At 44.4% G+C, this 20,224-nt stretch overlaps 1 protein-coding gene across 1 annotated transcript in view; it reads right to left on the bottom strand.

Moving 5' to 3' along the window:
• The window catches only part of LOC136710593 (inactive dipeptidyl peptidase 10-like), a 111,592-nt gene that overhangs the window by 83,355 nt on the left and 8,013 nt on the right, over nucleotides 1-20,224 (bottom strand). The gene's annotated exons all lie outside the window — the stretch shown is intronic.

The following is a 20,224-nucleotide window of genomic DNA, read 5'->3' on the forward strand; positions in this document are numbered from 1 at the left end:
AAATCATGTTATATTAAAAAAAGAACAGTAAAGAATACAACAGGCTTAATATAAAAAGTATATTTTACGCTTGGACATTTTATGTAAATGTTGCAATGACTGAAGAACTGTGATCTCTCCTCTCTGTTCCTCGGTTTCCTAGCTTAGAGGACACATGAGAGTATCTCTATCTGTCTGTCTCCTCTCTCTCTCTCTCTCTCTCTCTCTCTCTCTCTCTCTCTCTCTTTCTCTCTTTCTCTGAAAGCCTTGGCAGTCAAAACCAAAAGCCAATACATCTCATGAATTTTAATGGGGGTGAATGTGAGCAGGGGCTGTAGATAGTACAGCACCCTCCTCCCACCACTACACCACAAGGCCAAGCTCTCTCTTTGGACTGACCACTGAAATCTGAATCAGGGAATATCGATTATGTGGTTCCTGATACAAATCAAAGTTCCCTATTCAAACCATTTGAAGTATCATTAAACTGTCCAGTTTCATTAAAGCCAAAGGCAAAAAGACAAAGTAATTTACAGGCCTCAACAACCCAAACTAATAACATTGAGTTTTGAAATGATAATGATTTATTTGGCTGATGTGGAGGAATTGGTTTATGTGCGGTGCTCAAGGAACCACTTCCCAAGGCAGCTTTGATTTATCTGCTCTGCCTTTATTTGAACATAACACTCCACTCGCTAGCCTCTTGCGGGTCTTTCATGAAGAAGTATATTCCAGTTAGCTGGCTAATTTAAGCCAGAACCCACACAGATTCTTATCTCCTCTTCTATCTTATTGCATCTGTCCTTCACCATTTCATGTTAGTAGTGATGGCCTAGAGTATTATCGCTTGACTCACTGCAGACTGTTTATCTATAGGTAAAGGCAGGCAAAATAATCTGTTCTTGTCTAACGTTTCAAGTGATATTCTTCTGGGTCACGTAGGCAAATGTACATGTGACTGAAGTAAAATGGTTGAAATCTGTTTGCGGCAACCACACATCAAACAGAATTGCAATAACAAAACAACTACAGATTATTACAACAACAGTAGGTTGGTTATTGCTATAAGCATTAGGTCCATAGGCTATAGAGATGTTACTTATCAAATGAGGCATAAAAATTGGTAGGTAACAATATGGTTACTATGGTAAACAACATTTTTTGTTATTGAAATTTAAGGAAAACTGACTGCAGGTTTCACTGCAGTGAGAAAATCATTAGTCCTGTGTAAGTGGATTTACAATTGCACTGTCCTTGATTTAGCAAATGTTGAACTAGCATTTCAGAGTCAAACATTAGCAGCAATTCTGCAACGCCCTTCGCTTCAGCCTCGCCCTCTTTCCCAACGCAACCCCACCTCCTCTCTTAACTTCTTGTTTGCTGAGAGCAAAAGCTGAAAAAGCCTCATAATATCGGTGACAACTAACGTTATCATGCTAGTCACTCAAAAAAAACAGACATGGAAGATTAAATAATAACAACCCAGCAGGTGCTCTCCATATCGGAAAAGTCAATTCAGCTTTGAATCTTGTTTTGTCTCACTCTGTGTTAGTAGCTGTTTTACAGTAGAAGGCATTTTTTTCTCATTCTTTTTCTTTTAGAAAGACTATAGCCTTTTCTCTATCCATATTCACACACAGCAATGCTGAATTAGCAGAAATAGCTTAGACCATTTAGTTAATGAATGTCATAACATAGGGTGGCACAGCAGGCAGTGGCACAGCCACACAGCTCCAGGGACTTAGAGGTTTTGGTTTCTGCTCCGGGTGTCTGTGAGATGTTTGGTGTGTTCTCCCAGTGTCGGTGTGGGTCTCAAAGTGTCAAAAATAGTCTATCTCAAAAGTGTCCATAGATGTGTGTGAGTGAATGTGCGAGTGTGTGTGTGTGTGTGTTGCCCTGTGAAGGACTGGCGCCCCCTCCAGGGTGTATTCCTGCCTTGCGCCCAATGATTCCAGGTAGGCTTCGGACCCACTGCGAACTGGATAAGCGCTTACAATGAATGAATGAATGTTATATCGTTCAGTAAACACATACAATTTTGTGGAGGAGTGGTTTGGTCTAAATCAAAATTAAAACTGAAATCTGTAAAATCAGTGCAGATGCAAACTGTATTCCCATATTAAGTGTATATTATGCAGCACACATCGTTAGTAGTTTTAAAAATAAAATGATTAAATATACCGTCCTACATCAGGCTTTAATTATAACCACCCAAAAAAGAAACAGCAAAAGACGAGAAGATAAATTCAGTGTTGCATCGCATCACTGTTTAGTTTCTTGCCAAGTGAATTATTGCAGTATCATTACACTAACTTTACCTCATTTACTCAAATCCTTCTCCTTGTCTCACTGCAGATATAAAGCCCATTCGTATTCATCAAAAACATGTTGCAAGCAAACACATTCAGCCATTTACATCCATTATTCAGCAGCATCATTCTACATCGAGTTTACTATTGAACATGCCTGGCAGTTACTGTATTAGAATACTAACTAATGAATAATCTCTTAGGCCTATCTGGAGCGGCAGCTTGGTAATGAATGCAGTGGCATGACTCCACTGAGCATAGAAACATTCTGAATATTTTCCAGCTCTCAAGTTTGCTTAAGTTGAACAAAGTGGTTTTGGCTTCAGTTGAAAGCAACAACGATTAAGAGAAAAAATAAAAAAACAAAAACTCAACAATTCAAGTGGAGCACTGGTGCTCTCTGGTGTTTAGGAGCTTAACTGCAGCACAGGAAGGTAACAACAGCAAGGAACTGGTACAGTTCCTAAAATTAACTCGATATATCATTATAAATAGAACAGTTCAGTCAACAGTGCCAATCTTGGCAGCAACAAATGTAAGCAGACAGCCATCCATTAGCATCATGCTAATAAAGCTATGCTAACTAGTGGCTACTAGCCTCCAATTACTGCTGGCAACATTAACATGACAAACATGTTATAAATAAACAAAATTTCACATTAAGGTCAAACTAATTAAAGCTAATTCACATATTTAGCCACATGTGTATGTCATATATGCATGTGTCTATTCGATAGACATTTAACACATAACATTGTCTCCATTCAGCTCGGTCAGTAGGGCAGTGAGGAAATTGATCCAGATATTGATGCGGCTATTGATTTGTGGGAGTTCCTGCTAACCACTTCAATGCGCCTGCCAAAACTATCATTACCACTGAGAGTGCAGGGTTACACAGAGAAATGTAGCTGCAGGGAGAACAGCATCCCTCATGCATCTCAGACTCAGAGCTATTCACAGCCAACCGCTCCTGTTCTTATTCAAACAGTGCAGATTTAAACACTCAACAGCTTCCTGGTGAACAGACCCTGATATGGCAGGATGTGGCCATTCATCCCTCTGTCAGCACACACTGTCCTCTCCACCATCTATCACTACAATGCTTTTACAGCCCCACAGCACTCATCTCAGTCCAATGACACAGCTAGATCAACAGATAAACAGAAGAGCTCTTCAAAATTTTAATACCAGTCTCTACAAAAAAAAAAATAGTTTATCCATACAATTCACTATACAGATTTCTTAACTTAGGTTATGATAATTGGACCTATTAAAGTATCCTTAAAGTTATATTTCAACCACAGCCTTTCTTACCTCTGTGTTGTGGTGTTAGACAGTTCATTATGAAATTTAAGTACTACTTATTGGAGTAAGATACCATTGAAAATAAGCATAATCTGAATACAATAGAATTATTATTATTTATAAATTCTTAATTTATGTGTATTCTCATAAACCGTAAACTAGTTGTGTTACTCTGGCTGATATTATTCTTTAGTCTGCAGGGAACAGATATTTTTAGGTTTAGGATTGTTTTAAAATAGATGAATTGGAAACAAATATGGGCGGCACGGTGGCGCAACAGGTAGTGTCGCTGTCACACAGCTCCAAGTGACGCTCTGTGAGGAGTTTGATGTGTTCTCCCTGTGTCTGCGTGGGTCTCCTCCGGGTGCTTCGGTTTCCTCCCACAGTCAAAAAACACACATTGGTAGGTGGATTGGTGACTCAAAAGTGTCAATAGGTGTGTGTGAGTGAGTGTGTATTACCCGGTGAAGGACTGGCGCCCCCTCCATGGTGTGTTCCTGCCCAGTTCCTTCTGCCCAGTGATTCTGGGTAGGCTCCGGACCCACCGCAACCCTGAACTGGATAAGTGGTTATAGACAATGAGTGAATTAATTAATTAAAACATATATTCCATTTATGTGAATAAAACATTTACTAGATCTATATGGGTGAGTGTATAGAATAAATATTTTTACTAGGGTGTTAGGGTGGCACAGTGGCACAACAGGTAGTGTTGCTGTCACACAGCGCATGGGTCCTAGGGTTGGGGGTTCATGTGCTGCTCCGAGTGACTGTTTGTGAGGAGTTTGGTGTGTTCTCCCCATGTCCACATGGGTTTCCTCCTACAGGACAAAAACACACGTCAGTAGATGGGCTACTCAAAAGTGTCCATGAGGTTTTGAGTGAATGTGTGAGTGCGTGTCACCTTGTGAATTATTAGAGCGAGACTTAGAATAGAATCTATATAGAATTTTTATTAATTAGAATATTTTTGACAGTGTTTTGCCTGAGAGACACAAAATCTTTCTGAGAGCTAATCAGGGTAAGATATTTCATTTAGCACTATCACTATAGTGCAGAGTTTTAGGCATTGTGTTCTTTTACATTCAGAACTTGTGTACAAATGAAGCTCTACTGTTACAATAATTGTGTATGTAATACTATTACAGCTAAAGCTAGTATCTTTAAGAAACAGGGTTTGGCAGAACCCTTGTATACATTTAAATGCTTCTACATAATTTTGTAAGGTTAGACAGCCATCTACTGTTAACTCTTGGAATTGAAAGAGCCATGTGAGGACACAGAGGAATTCTGTATTTCTACATTTTGCCATATGGGGGCACACACAGCTTGAGATTCTTAATAATATCCTTTACCAGATTCATATTTCTTTGAGTATTCTTTCAGACACCTATAGCATAAGTAAGTAAAATTGAGTTATAGTGCATATTTCACACGATAGTGGCAAAGTCTGCACAAAATTCATGACATAAAGGAAAGATAAAAGGGATTGACACAGCAATATGAGCTTGATAATATGCAGATGGTTAATACACGTACGTAGATGTAAATTAGTAATGTAGCGCCAAAGGCAAAGAAGCTGTAATAAGGAGAGATGCAAATAACAAATCCGATCACCACCTTCACTTTTCACTTTCATGTCACACATGTACATCCTAATCTCAAAACACAGAGCTATTCAGAAAGACACAGTTTTATCTAGGGGTGTGCACAATGCAATCTCCCATAGTTATTACAATTTATTACTAAGAAAAAAAACAAAATCCCATTTTCTCTCCTGTGTCCCTTATTTGGCAAATATCTATGCTAAATGCTAAACTTAGCATATAGCTTTTTTGCATAATAAAAGAGATTAATAAAGAGAAAGCAGCTCCACAACGCCTACAGCCGGGCCTTAGGGAAATAAATTGTTCATCATAGAGAAGCCTTAACAGCATTTGCCATTATGTCTCCATCTCACACTGCTGCACCAAATGAGTAAAAACTGCAGGAAAATGCTGCTGCTCTAAACATTTATAGCCACTGGACATAGGCGCTGATGATAAGAAAAACACCCGTCCACAGTGATAATAACAACACACAGTCACTTCTGAATGTAAAATGCTCTGAATGCAGGGCTTGGCTAATTTAAAAAATGATGTACAATATCAAACTGTTGTATATATATGTGTGTGTGTGTGTGTGTGTGTGTGTTAGACTGCCTGACTTTCAGTAGAAGTTTTAAAATTCGTAAACAGGGCAGAAACACTCAACATTAAATGTGCTCAGGCCATGCCCTAATGACCCTCACAGAAGAAGTGCATTCCTGGGGCAGCATAACCTCGGAGCTGTGTACTCTTTTCCCCACACACTGCAGTTCTTCACTTTCCCCCAGCTTCCATCATCGCCTCTGTTTGCTCTCCATGGCAACAGTCACTTGGCTACAGCCAACCAGAGGCTTCTCGCATGCATAATTACAACTGTTTGGGGGGGCTGAGTTTGTGAGTGTTTGTGATGGTGTACAAATACTTCATCAGTCACAGCATCCACACAGGCTCTTAGAGAACTAGGCTTCTCTGCCATAAGCCAAAAAAAAGGAAAGAAAAACGCCACCTGCTATGTGTCTCAGCTAACAGCAGAGCCCAGCACGACTTCATGCCTCTAGTTGACTAACTCTCTCTCCCTCTCTCGTTCGCACTCTCTCACATATACAGAGAGTTAAATAAGAGTGAGAGCACTACTGAAAAATAGGCTTCACCTCCCCTGATGTGCTGTGAATTCCTTTTGTTCACCTGTTTCTTTCCGTTCCTGAGCTTAACAGTTAGGGCCTAATCTAAATGCTAATGCTGTGTGGGTTGTTTAGATATGTGGTTTGGTTCAGACCCCAGTACACACTTTAATGTAGTTTTAACTAAAGTTAAAAAGCCTATTCCTAATTTTAGTGTGAGCCTGTGCCCAGTCTATACCCTAATGTGGGTTTGTTTATAGTAAGACCCCAATCAAACTTCTTGTAGGTTAAATATTTTAAATATAATGTAAATCTGTAATGCAGTCTGTTTAGAGTAAAGCCCCCTAAACTGTAAATGTGGTTTCACTTGAACCCTAAAATGAAGCTAGTGTATTTTCCCCCTGTATTTACAGAAATAAGCTCTAAGCATTGAGCTTACTGAAGATGAAAATTGCAGTTAATATTAAACGCCTGGTATAATGTCACTATGGGCAACAACGCCCACACATCACATAAGCATTGGTAATATGTTGTGCAGAAAGAGGAACTAAAAATCAGATAAGAGAGAGAATATGTACTGGTACACATAAACATGGCATACATCCAGGGCTAGCTGACCTGAAAGGACACATCTGAGGACGTCTTAGGCACAGTATGGAAAGAGAGTTAACTTAATGCTTACTGTTTTTCAACACTTATTTGAGCTTCTTATTTGGGCGGCACGGTGGCGCAGCAGGTTAGTGTCGCAGTCACACAGCTCCAGGGACCTGGAGGGTGTGGGTTCGATTCCCGCTCCGGGTGACTGTCTGTGAGGAGTGTGGTGTGTTCAACCCGTTTCCGCGTGGGTTTCCTCCGGGTGACTGTCTGTGAGGAGTGTGGTGTGTTCAACCCGTTTCCGCGTGGGTTTCCTCCGGGTGACTGTCTGTGAAGAGTTGGTGTGTTCTCCCTGTGGCTGCGTGGGTTTCCTCCGGGTGACTGTCTGTGAGGAGTGTGGTGTGTTCTCCCTGTGTCTGCGTGGGTTTCCTCCAGGTGACTGTCTGTGAGGAGTGTGGTGTGTTCTCCCTGTGTCTGCGTGGGTTTCCTCCGGGGAGTGTGGTGTGTTCTCCCTGTGTCTGCGTGGGTTTCCTCCGGGGAGTGTGGTGTGTTCTCCCTGTGTCTGCGTCGGTTTGAATGAATGAATGAACATTAATAAAATTTTATTTCGTTTTTTTTCATTTTTTCCTTTCCTTGACCAGAATTCATATTCACTACATCCATGTTTTGCAGGTTTGTTTAGATCTGAGCTTCAAATTCACCAGAAAAACTGTCACAGCTCTTCAAAATGGTGCAGAAAGTGATGTATTCATGCAAAATCCTGGGAACAGGGCCTTAACCTTGGCTAAGATATCACAGAAAATGTTGGTGAGTCACAGTGTAGGGGCTAGAAATCAGCATGTGTTCAGACTAGCGTATAGACTAGGAAGTACAGCGTGGCCTGAAATGTTTCACCACTGAATGCAAACCACAGCCTCAGAAACAGAAAGACCATATTAGAGTTTGTAAAAAAAAATGTAAGCATTTGAAAATTCGAGGTTTAATGCACATATTTGAATAAAAAAAGAAAAAAATTGCTCATCTCTGAAGCATCCCTCATCTTTAAAACATATCAGAGGAGGTTCCACGGATTAGACATGTATGGCTGCCTGCGGGACTGGTTCACTCGGCTTTATTATTAATGGGACCCCTGAAAGCAAAAACAGATTGAATTCTGAAGTATTCTAACTGCTTCCATTCATTACCCACATGCCTCAAAGTCAATGGGCAGCGTCGGACTTTCTGAAAAAATATTCTGAAACATACTAATACTGTGGAAAATCAGCATAGATTAAGCACTTGCTAAAAACAGGGTACGAGTATCTACACTGGAAATAAATGAGTAAACGTTAGCACATATAGATGTGCTACAAGTCGAGATGAGAAAGTGCATATAGAGTTGAGGCATGTGTTCAGACATTCTTTCATGCTTTCATTTATTGTTCTTTAAGCATTTATCCTAGTCACAAGGCAGGAACACACACCTGGATGCACCTCTGTGCAGCGATAGTCCCACGCAGTCCCAGACTTTCTCGACTGATGGATTACTCAAATAGTTTTGTCAATCACTAATGCCTAGGGGGACTTGGTATGAGCTGTGATTTACCTGTGGCTCTGCTAAAGTACAGATGTAAATGTAATTAAATTACAGTATAATTCAAACTGTCAGCATTGCTGACTTGTTGAGATGGAATTATTTTAGAGAAAACTAAATCAGAATTGGGGCGGCACGGTGGTGCAGCAGGTGGTGTCGCAGTCACACAGCTCCAGGGGCCTGGAGGTTGTGGGTTCGATTCCCGCTCCGGGTGACTGTCTGTGAGGAGTGTGGTGTGTTCATTCCGTGTCTGCGTGGGTTTCCTCCGGGTGACTGTCTGCGAGGAGTGTGGTGTGTTCTCTCCGTGTCTGCGTGGGTTTCCTCCGGGTGACTGTCTGCGAGGAGTGTGGTGTGTTCTCCCTGTGTCTGCGTGGGTTTCCTCCGGGTGACTGTCTGCGAGGAGTGTGGTGTGTTCTCCCTGTGTCTGTGTGGGTTTCCTCCGGGTGACTGTCTGTGAGGAGTGTGGTGTGTTCTCCCTGTGTCTGTGTGGGTTTCCTCCGGGTGACTGTCTGTGAGGAGTGTGGTGTGTTCTCCCTGTGTCTGTGTGGGTTTCCTCCGGGTGAATGTCTGTGAGGAGTGTAGTGTGTTCTCCCTATGTCTGCGTGGGTGTCCTCCGGGTGCTCCGGTTTCCTCCCACAGTCCAAAAACACACGTTGGTATGTGGATTGGTGACTCAAAAAGTGTCTGTAGGTGTGAATGTGCGAGTGTCTGTGTTGCCCTGTGAAGGACTGGCGCCCCCTCCAGGGTGTATCCCCACCTTGCGCCCAATGATTCCAGGTAGGCTCTGGAGTTACCGCAACCCTGAACTAGATAAGGGTTACAGATAATGAATGAATGAATGAATGAATGAATAAATCAGAACTGTGCACAATAGCAGCAATAGCAACCCAGAGAATGATTATATTATATTTCTGAAATATTGGAAGTTCTGACAACTCTGGCTGTGTATATGTCGTCTAATAGTTTAGTTTGTTGCATCAGTGTACAGCAGTAACTTAAGAAACCCCTTCACAGATGTGAAGCACATTATGGAACTAGCTTGTGTCTTACTCACATTGAACACTTTGCATCAAAGGCTTAGTGTCTTTGTTTACAAATGTATCACCACTGCCGCATCGTCATCGTGTAAAACCTCGGAGGGCATGCGTGATTTAACTGTTCCAATTGTGAAATGAGAAATTCAATGAAGTTTATTAACACTGTAAAGTAATCCAGACTGATTAGTTCCTCTAGAACGGACAGTTATTCTTCAAAAACACTCAAGCAACTTGCTTCATGCGCTGAAAACTACTGAACCTTGGAAATTAAATCGGATGCTCTGCACCATGGCTTCACATTTCTTTTCAAACACAATTTGGAGGAGTACAGAGCTAAAACAACAAACATTTTATCACTGTCCAAATGTCTCAGGACTGTACACTGTATACACAGTAAATCAAAGGCAGGGTGAGAGAGGATGAGAGAGATAGAAAGTAAGAGTCTTAGCTGCACAGTCTATCATACAGTATATTAAGCACAATCACGATTTTGTCTTCTATAATTATCTAACCATGAAAGGCAGCAATTAATGCATTCCTTTTGGTGGTGCATCCGCTGCATCAAAGCCTACCAATGGTGTTCATAGCAATAAAGTGCTGCTGAGAAAATGAGAGGTATAATGAAATTTCTGTTGTAGAGTGCACTGTGAGAGCAGTAAACAGCCTCAGATTTTTTTTTTCCTGCTTAGAATTAAGCAAGTAGGGAGCTCAGTACGCTTTAATAATGCTACAAATGATGTATGGATGTAATTTACTAAAGCCATTAACATGTATAAATGTCTCAGCTCATAAAAAAACAGCAGTGCACAGGGTGAGAAGTTTGTCATGATCAAGTGGCTGGGTATTTTAGTGAAATTGCCCCGGCTAAACCTTTTCTCCTGCTGCTTAGTAATTCCTCTGCTGTTTGTGCAGGGCACTGAGCTGAACTGAATGGATGTCTTTAATATCTGCTGCATGCTTGTGACATCCTCTCTCTTCTACTTTTAATCTCCCTGCAACAATCTTTTATAGACCCTATCCCTCTAATCTTTCCTTTAATTCCTCCCTCACTCACTCCCTCAGATTTTTATCTGTTGTCTGGAAGCAAAGGTGATGTGAAACACACTCCAGACAAATGTCAAATCACTTCCTTTACCTCCATTGCTTTTAATCCGTCCATATGATACAATCTTCACTTTCAGGAGATCCCTGTCTGCTCAAAGGAACGTATGGATATTCAACACCAGAGGCAGTAAGTTCTGCTCATAATAATTAATTGTGAATTCCACTGATTTTTCAATTTGCATAAAGTAAGCATTGAGAAAGTTATTCAGTGTAGTTTGGTGTAGTAGAGAATCATAACGAGTCCAAATTGTTCTCAGCAGTGCTGTGGAAACCAAAATATACATTTAAAAATAAATAGAAAATACTTTAAGGCGGGCGGCACGGTGGTGCAGCAGGTAGTGTCGCAGTCACACAGCTCCAGGGGCCTGGAGGTTGTGGGTTCGATTCCCGCTCCGGGTGACTGTCTGTGAGGAGTGTGGTGTGTTCTCTCTGTGTCTGCATGGGTTTCCTCCGGGTGACTGTCTGTGAGGAGTGTGGAGTGTTCTCTCTGTGTCTGCGTGGGTTTCCTCCGGGTGACTGTCTGTTAGGAGTGTGGTGTATTCTCCCTGTGTCTGCGTGGGTTTCCTCCGGGTGACTGTCTGTGAGGAGTGTGGTGTGTTCTCTCTGTGTCTGCGTGGGTTTCCTCCGGGGGACTGTCTGTGAGGAGTGTGGTGTGTTCTCTCTGTGGCTACGTGGGTTTCCTCCGGGTGACTGTCTGTGAGGAGTGTCGAGTGTTCTCCCTGTGTCTGCGTGGGTTTTCTCCGGGTGCACAGTCCAAAAACACACATTCGTAGGTGGATTGGAGACTCAAAAGTGTCCGTAGGTGTGAGTTGCCCTGTGAAGGACTGGCGCCCCCTCCAGGGTGTATTCCCGCCTTGCGCCCAATGATTCCAGGTAGGTTCTGGACCCACCGCAACCCTGAACTGGATAAGGGTTACAGATAATGAATGAATGCATACTTTAAGGCCCTAAAAGCTACATTAAAGCAAGCTATTACAGAAAATGCCTGTGAATGCAGGTTCGCAATAGTTTTGAAATCATGTTTTGGTCTTAAATATACTTTTTTAAACCCTTTATTATTTTTTTCTTTATAACGACAGACTCCTAAAATAATTTAGATTTTGCTTTTATCAATAGTACATACAAAACACAGAAAAACACTAAATGATAAAGACAATATATTTGTGTGTATGAACGAAGAGCCCTGGTTCCTACCGAGCAATGAAAAGCAATCTTTGACAGTGCAATTCATATTGAACCATTGAATTATTTTACCTCTTTGCATAAGAAATATATTGAAAAGTTTTGAAAAATGTTGGAAAATCAGCGGAATTCTGTTCGAACAAATCAGGTGAGTCACGAGTTAGAGCCGAGAATTCAACAAACTGTTGTAGATACCATGAATTATCCCTGTTACACAGTCTGAGTTGTGCCAGGAGACTCTGACTTGACTCACTAAGACAGTTAGTAACAAACTGTTCGCACACTGCCACCTATCCCTAACCTTTTATCTTATGAAAATCAAAAACAGCTGCTCAGAAATCACTTTCATTTTTCACACAGGCACTAAATTGCGCACTTTCATATTTGTATACGCGGCCCAGTTCTTTTCAATTTCTCACAGGAACGTCTTGGATAAGAAGCACAAAAGTGCCAGTCTGCACACAAAGCAGAAGGAGCAAAAGGCTGGTTTTAACCTGGTTCCAGACAAATATATAAGCTTTATTCACCAAAAGAGAAATTTGAACTTTGCTCTCTGTTCCAGAAAATGTACAGCAGCAAAAGCGGCAGAAAAGCAGCTCTCTTTTCTTGTTACTTTTATCTGTTTCCTTTTTTGAACTCTCAGCAAACCCCCCCCATCCTCCCCCCATCCTCTGCTTCCACCAACTGATCCTTCAAACTGACAGACAGTCCTAAATAGAGTGCTTAATTCACCACAGCTGAAACTAATCTCTGATTTATGAGGATTTTCTGCCTACTCCACAGCCAGAGAGTGTTTCAATCCTAGAGGTTCCATCTCTCAAACATGCTGCATGAACACTTTATAACATCTAAACTCTCAAGGTCCGATTCCCAAAGTAAGTTCAGTCCTAGAATAGAAAGGGTTTTCAGCTGAGGATCACCATTACCAGGCTAATTTAGCCCAGGATTTAATCACAGTCTGGGAGACTGAGCCACCGTGTTTTCAATTATTCCAACAGGCTACAGATGTCTACAGTGCAGCAATATCTGAGTAAACCAATTAGAGCTTTGGGCTTTAACCAAGGGCCACTCTTCGTGAAGACCATGTGGTGATCAATGTAAAGTTTTCTGTGTTAAACTCAGCAAAGTATGATAAAATGTTACTGAAATTTCGCATGTAGTTAGAAGACTATCTACCAGCAAATAAATAAATAAATAAAATAATGCAGAGTGCAGCAAAGACCACAAACACATTATCAATAAAATACACAAAGCTAGGTAAAAGGTTTGTGGGTAGATGTTTTAAACAGATTGGCTGGTACACATATTAATATGTAAAAACCTATCCTTCTTTCTTGCAGATTAAAAAAGGTATGACTGTCTGTGAGGAGTGTGGTGTGTTCTCCCTGTGTCTGCGTGGGTTTCCTCCGGGTCACTGTATGTGGGGAGTGTGGTGTGTTCTCCCTGTGTCTGCGTGGGTTTCCTCCGGGTGACTGTCTGTCAGGAGTGTGGTGTGTTCTCCCTGTGTCTGCGTGGGTTTCCTCCGGGTGACTGTCTGTGAGGAGTGTGGTGTGTTCTCCCTGTGTCTGCGTGGGTTTGCTCCCACAGTCCAAAAACATACGTTGGTAGGTGGATTGGCAACTCAAAAGTGTCCGTAGGTGTGAGTGAGTGTGTGTGTTGCCCTGTGAAGGACTGCCGCCTTGCACCCAATGATTCCAGGTAGGCTCTGGAACCACCGTGACCCTGAATTGGATAAGGGTTACAGATAATGGATGGATGACACAACATGGTAGGGGCATAGAATAAAGCAGCCAAAAGTTTGTATAAGTATATACCGCTAGTGCAGCGACAAAATGTTCTCCAAAAGCTGTTTTCCATCTTTTCTTGCACATCATATGTAATCTCATAACTCCAAACTAGCTTTCGATTCTGCACTCACTTGGATGTCAGGGACAGTGATACATTTTTATGCTAATAAGCAAATAACACTATTAATGGTAATTTTTTTCTGCAATCTGTTTTCTTGTTTATCATTTACATAACTGCTCAAAATTTTGACATCATTATGCTAGTAGTTCTCCAAGACCAATTTATTTCAAAAACAGGACGAACTGTGTGTGCATTGAGGTGGTGTTTTTTTAGCATATATTATTTCAGAAGCACGGATTTCACCAAAAAAAAAAAAAAGCTCATTTAAACATCAAACCTGAAGCAACATATTGACGATATTTGGATTTACTTTTCAGGCTGGAATAAATGTGATATATTATAGCCAATCACTCTTTGTAGATACCTGAAACGTACACTAACTAAAGATCACAAAGCCTGTGTGAAAGGTTAGAGTACAAGACAAGTGCAATGTTATGGTTCTTCAGGTTACTTTCTTCTGGTAATGAGTTTGAGGAGAGAAAAGAACTCCGAAGAGGATCAAAAGGCAAGGCTACTTCTTTCTTGTTTGAAAGTCGAGTTTATCTTCAAGTCAGAATAGAGTCAGAGAAGCTTCCCTCTACTGCTGAGAGAACATTAAAGACTTTTCACCAGAAGGCAGTAGCAAGTTGTGAAATGTTGTGAAGTAAAATGTGGACAGAAACAAAGAAACTACAAAAAAGCTGATAAATATGTGCTGTGCTGAATATGTGAATGTACTTGATAAAGAACTTGTTATGTTTTCAAAGTGTCTAGGAGAGTACTACTGAACAATAAAGGCTTCCTGAAAACCATGGACCTGTTATTCATGTCTCTGTAAGGACTTAAATTAAAAGCTATGTGCATCTTCAGCAAAACTTAAATACACTGCCATTATACTCCCGGCTGAGACTTTACTAACATATGCAGCATGTCCGGATCAGCTTGCATAGTGTAATATTACAGCCCTGTCTGCAGCTGAGAGCTCAAATGAATCCCTCTCTCACTTCTCAGCTGCTGGATGATGAAAATGTGCTCAGCATATTCCTGCATGTGGACTGGGGATTACTCTTTACACCTGTCTGGCTCCAGCTGTGATTAAGAGAGGGTTTAACTTGCCCAAATATGAATGACATATTTCTGAGTACAGCAGGGCTACTCCTTATTTAATTTTTAATTTTCCAGGTTCTTTCACTGTATGTCTTTAGATCTTAGACAAGCTCAAAAGGGGAAATGAATATGCTGCATGTAAAAATAATGAATATGCAGCACGTGTTTGAGGAACACTATACATTCATGTGTGCGTCCTGCTGGGTATATGGATCCTATGTAACCTGAAGTTCCATTATAAGCACGTGATCTCTAACCATCACTATAGATCTATAGGTAACATGAATCGCACATGCAGAACAGAGACAAGGGGCTTGTGCGTTTGTGAAAGAGAGAGAGAGAGAGTGAATGAGTAAGAAAGAATGCATTGTGGCAGAATGATGATGGATCCCTTGCTCACTGTAATTGGTCTGAACGCTTCATTGATCGACCTTCTGTCATAGCCGACCTTTACGTCCACCCAACCGCTGGCCTCAGAGCGGTGGGCAGAGGGCCTAAGAGGCGTAATAAAGCTGACAGTGTTGTATGACTGCAGCAATCAGGAGAAGTGCTTATCAGATCAAGAGGCCACTCGGAGCTGTGAACACAGGCTGACTGGACACTGACTGACTGGACCCTTACTGGACCTTGACTGACTGGACCCTGACTGATTGGACACTGCCTGACTGGAGCTTGACTGACTGGACCCTGACTGACTGGACCTTGACTGACTGGACCCTGACTGATTGGACACTGCCTGACTGGAGCTTGACTGACTGGACCCTGACTGACTGGACCTTGACTGACTGGACCCTGATTGACTGGACCCTGACTGACTGGACCCTGGCTGACTGGACCTTGACTGACTGGACACTGATTGACTGTACCTTGACTGACTGGACACTGACTGACTGGACCCTGACTGACTGTACTTTGACTGACTGGACCCTGACTGACTGGACCTTTACTGACTGGACACTGACTGAATAAATCCTGCCTGACTGGACCCTGACTGACTGGACCCTGATTGACTGGACCCTGACTGACTGGACCCTGCCTTACTGGACCCTGACTGACTGGACCCTGGCTGACTGGACCTTGACTGACTGGACACTGACTGACTGGACCCTGACTGACTGGACCTTTATTGACTGAATAAATCCTGCCTGACTGGACCCTGCCTGACTGGACCTTGACTGACTGGACCCTGATTGACTGGACACTGACTGACTGGACCCTGCCTGACTGGACCCTGCCTTACTGGACCCTGACTGACTGGACCCTTACTGGACCTTGACTGACTGGACCCTGACTGATTGGACACTGCCTGACTGGAGCTTGACAGACTGGACCCTGACTGACTGGACCTTGACTGACTGGACCCTGAATGACTGGACCCTTACTGGACCCTGACTGAATGGAGCTTGACTGACTGCACCCTGACTGGCTGCACCCTGACTGACTGGACACTGACTGACTGGACCCTTACTGACTGGACCCTGACTGACTGGACCTTGACTGACTGGACCCTGACTGACTGGACCCTGACTGACTAGACACTGACTGACTGGACCTTGACTGACTTGACCCTGACTGACTGGACACTGACTGACTGGACCCTTACTGCACCCTGACTGACTGGAGCTTGACTGACTGGACCCTGACTGACTGGACCTTGACTGACTGCACCCTGACTGATTGGACACTGACTGACTGGACCCTTACCTACTGGACCCTGACTGACTGGACCTTGACTGACTGCACCCTGACTGACTGGACCCTGACTGACTAGACACTGACTGACTGGAACTTGACTGACTGGACACTGACTGTTTGGACCCTTACTGACTGCACCCTGAGTGACTGGACACTGACTGACTGGACCCTGACTGACTAGACACTGACTGACTGGACCCTGACTGACTGGACACTGATTGACTGGACCCTGACTGACTGGACACTGACTGACTGGACCCTGACTGACTGGACCCTTACTGGACCTTGACTGACTGGAGCTTGACTAACTGGACCCTGACTGACTGGACCTTGACTGACTGCACCCTGACTGACTGGACACTGATTGACTAGATCCTTACTGACTGGACCCTGACTGACTGCACCCTGACTGACTGGACCCTGACTGACTGTACCTTGACTGACTGGACACTGACTGACTGGAACCTGACTGACTGGACCTTTACTGACTGGACCTTTATTGACTGAAAAAATTCTGCCTGACTGGACCCTGCCTGACTGGACCTTGACTGACTGGACCCTGATTGACTGGACACTGACTGTTTGGACCCTTACTGACTGCATCCTGAGTGACTGGACACTGACTGACTGGACCCTGACTGACTAGACACTGACTGACTGGACCCTGACTGACTGCACCCTGACTGACTGGACACTGACTGACTGCACCCTGACTGACTGGACCTTGACTGACTGGACACTGACTGACTGGACATTTACTGATTGGACACTGACTGAATAGATCCTGCCTGACTGGACCCTTACTGACTGGACCCTGACTGACTGGACCTTGACTGACTGGACCCTGATTGACTGGACACTGACTGACTGGACCCTGACTGACTGGACCTTGACTGACTGGACCCTGCCTTACTGGACCTTGACTGACTGGACCCTGACTGATTGGACACTGCCTGACTGGAGCTTGACTGACTGGACCCTGACTGACTGGACCTTGACTGACTGGACCCTGATTGACTGGACCCTGACTGACTGGACCCTGACTGACTGGACCTTGACTGACTGCACCCTGACTGATTGGACACTGACTGACTGGACCCTTACTGACTGGACCCTGACTGACTGGACCTTGACTGACTGCACCCTGACTGATTGGACACTGACTGACTGGACCCTTACTGACTGGACCCTGACTGACTGGACCTTGACTGACTGCACCCTGACTGACTGGACCCTGACTGACTAGACACTGACTGACTGGAACTTGACTGACTGGACACTGACTGTTTGGACCCTTACTGACTGCACCCTGAGTCACTGGACACTGACTGACTGGACCCTGACTGACTAGACACTGACTGACTGGACCCTGACTGACTGGACACTGATTGACTGGACCCTGACTGACTGGACCTTGACTGACTGCACCCTGACTGACTGGACACTGATTGACTAGATCCTTACTGACTGGACCCTGACTGACTGCACCCTGACTGACTGGACCCTGACTGACTAGACACTGACTGACTGTACCTTGACTGACTGGACACTGACTGACTGGACCCTGACTGACTGGACCTTTACTGACTGGACCTTTATTGACTGAATAAATCCTGCCTGACTGGACCCTGCCTGACTGGACCTTGACTGACTGGACCCTGATTGACTGGACACTGACTGTTTGGACCCTTACTGACTGCATCCTGAGTGACTGGACACTGACTGACTGGACCCTGACTGACTAGACACTGACTGACTGGACCCTGACTGACTGCACCCTGACTGACTGGACACTGACTGACTGCACCCTGACTGACTGGACCTTGACTGACTGGACACTGACTGACTGGACATTTACTGATTGGACACTGACTGAATAGATCCTGCCTGACTGGACCCTTACTGACTGGACCCTGACTGACTGGACCTTGACTGACTGGACCCTGATTGACTGGACACTGACTGACTGGACCCTGACTGACTGGACCTTGACTGACTGGACCCTGCCTTACTGGACCTTGACTGACTGGACCCTGACTGATTGGACACTGCCTGACTGGAGCTTGACTGACTGGACCCTGACTGACTGGACCTTGACTGACTGGACCCTGATTGACTGGACCCTGACTGACTGGACCCTGACTGACTGGACCTTGACTGACTGCACCCTGACTGATTGGACACTGACTGACTGGACCCTTACTGACTGGACCCTGACTGACTGGACCTTGACTGACTGCACCCTGACTGATTGGACACTGACTGACTGGACCCTTACTGACTAGACCCTGACTGACTGGACCTTGACTGACTGCACCCTGACTGACTGGACCCTGACTGACTAGACACTGACTGACTGGAACTTGACTGACTGGACACTGACTGTTTGGACCCTTACTGACTGCACCCTGAGTCACTGGACACTGACTGACTGGACCCTGACTGACTAGACACTGACTGACTGGACCCTGACTGACTGGACACTGATTGACTGGACCCTGACTGACTGGACCTTGACTGACTGCACCCTGACTGACTGGACACTGATTGACTAGATCCTTACTGACTGGACCCTGACTGACTGCACCCTGACTGACTGGACCCTGACTGACTAGACACTGACTGACTGTACCTTGACTGACTGGACACTGACTGACTGGACCCTGACTGACTGGACCTTTACTGACTGGACCTTTATTGACTGAATAAATCCTGCCTGACTGGACCCTGCCTGACTGGACCTTGACTGACTGGACCCTGATTGACTGGACACTGACTGTTTGGACCCTTACTGACTGCATCCTGAGTGACTGTACACTGACTGACTGGACCCTGACTGACTGCACCCTGACTGACTGGACACTGACTGACTGCACCCTGACTGACTGGACCTTGACTGACTGGACACTGACTGACTGGACATTTACTGATTGGACACTGACTGAATAGATCCTGCCTGACTGGACCTTGACTGACTGGACCCTGATTGACTGGACACTGACTGACTGGACCCTGACTGACTGGACACTGACTGACTGGACCCTGCCTTACTGGAACTTGACTGACTGGACCCTGACTGATTGGACACTGCCTGACTGGAGCTTGACTGACTGGACCCTGACTGACTGGACCTTGACCGACTGGACCCTGATTGACTGGACCCTGACTGACTGGACCCTTACTGGACCCTGACGTAATGGAGCTTGACTGACTGCACCCTGACTGACTGCACCCTGACTGACTGGACACTGACTGACTGGACCCTTACTGACTGAACCCTGACTGACTGGACCTTGACTGACTGGACCCTGACTGACTAGACACTGACTGACTGGACCTTGACTGACTGGACCCTGACTGACTGGACCCTTACTGCACCCTGACTGACTGGAGCTTGACTGACTGGACCCTGACTGACTGGACCTTGACTGACTGCACCCTGACTGATTGGACACTGACTGACTGGACCCTTACTGACTGGACCCTGACTGACTGGACCTTGACTGACTGCACCCTGACTGACTGGACCCTGACTGACTAGACACTGACTGACTGGAACTTGACTGACTGGACACTGACTGTTTGGACCCTTACTGACTGCACCCTGAGTGACTGGACACTGACTGACTGGACCCTGACTGACTAGACACTGACTGACTGGACCCTGACTGACTGGACACTGATTGACTGGACCCTGACTGACTGGACACTGACTGACTGCACCCTGACTGACTGGACCCTGACT

The sequence above is a fragment of the Hoplias malabaricus genome, chromosome 12, assembly GCF_029633855.1.
Source record: "Hoplias malabaricus isolate fHopMal1 chromosome 12, fHopMal1.hap1, whole genome shotgun sequence".
Taxonomy (NCBI): domain Eukaryota; kingdom Metazoa; phylum Chordata; class Actinopteri; order Characiformes; family Erythrinidae; genus Hoplias; species Hoplias malabaricus.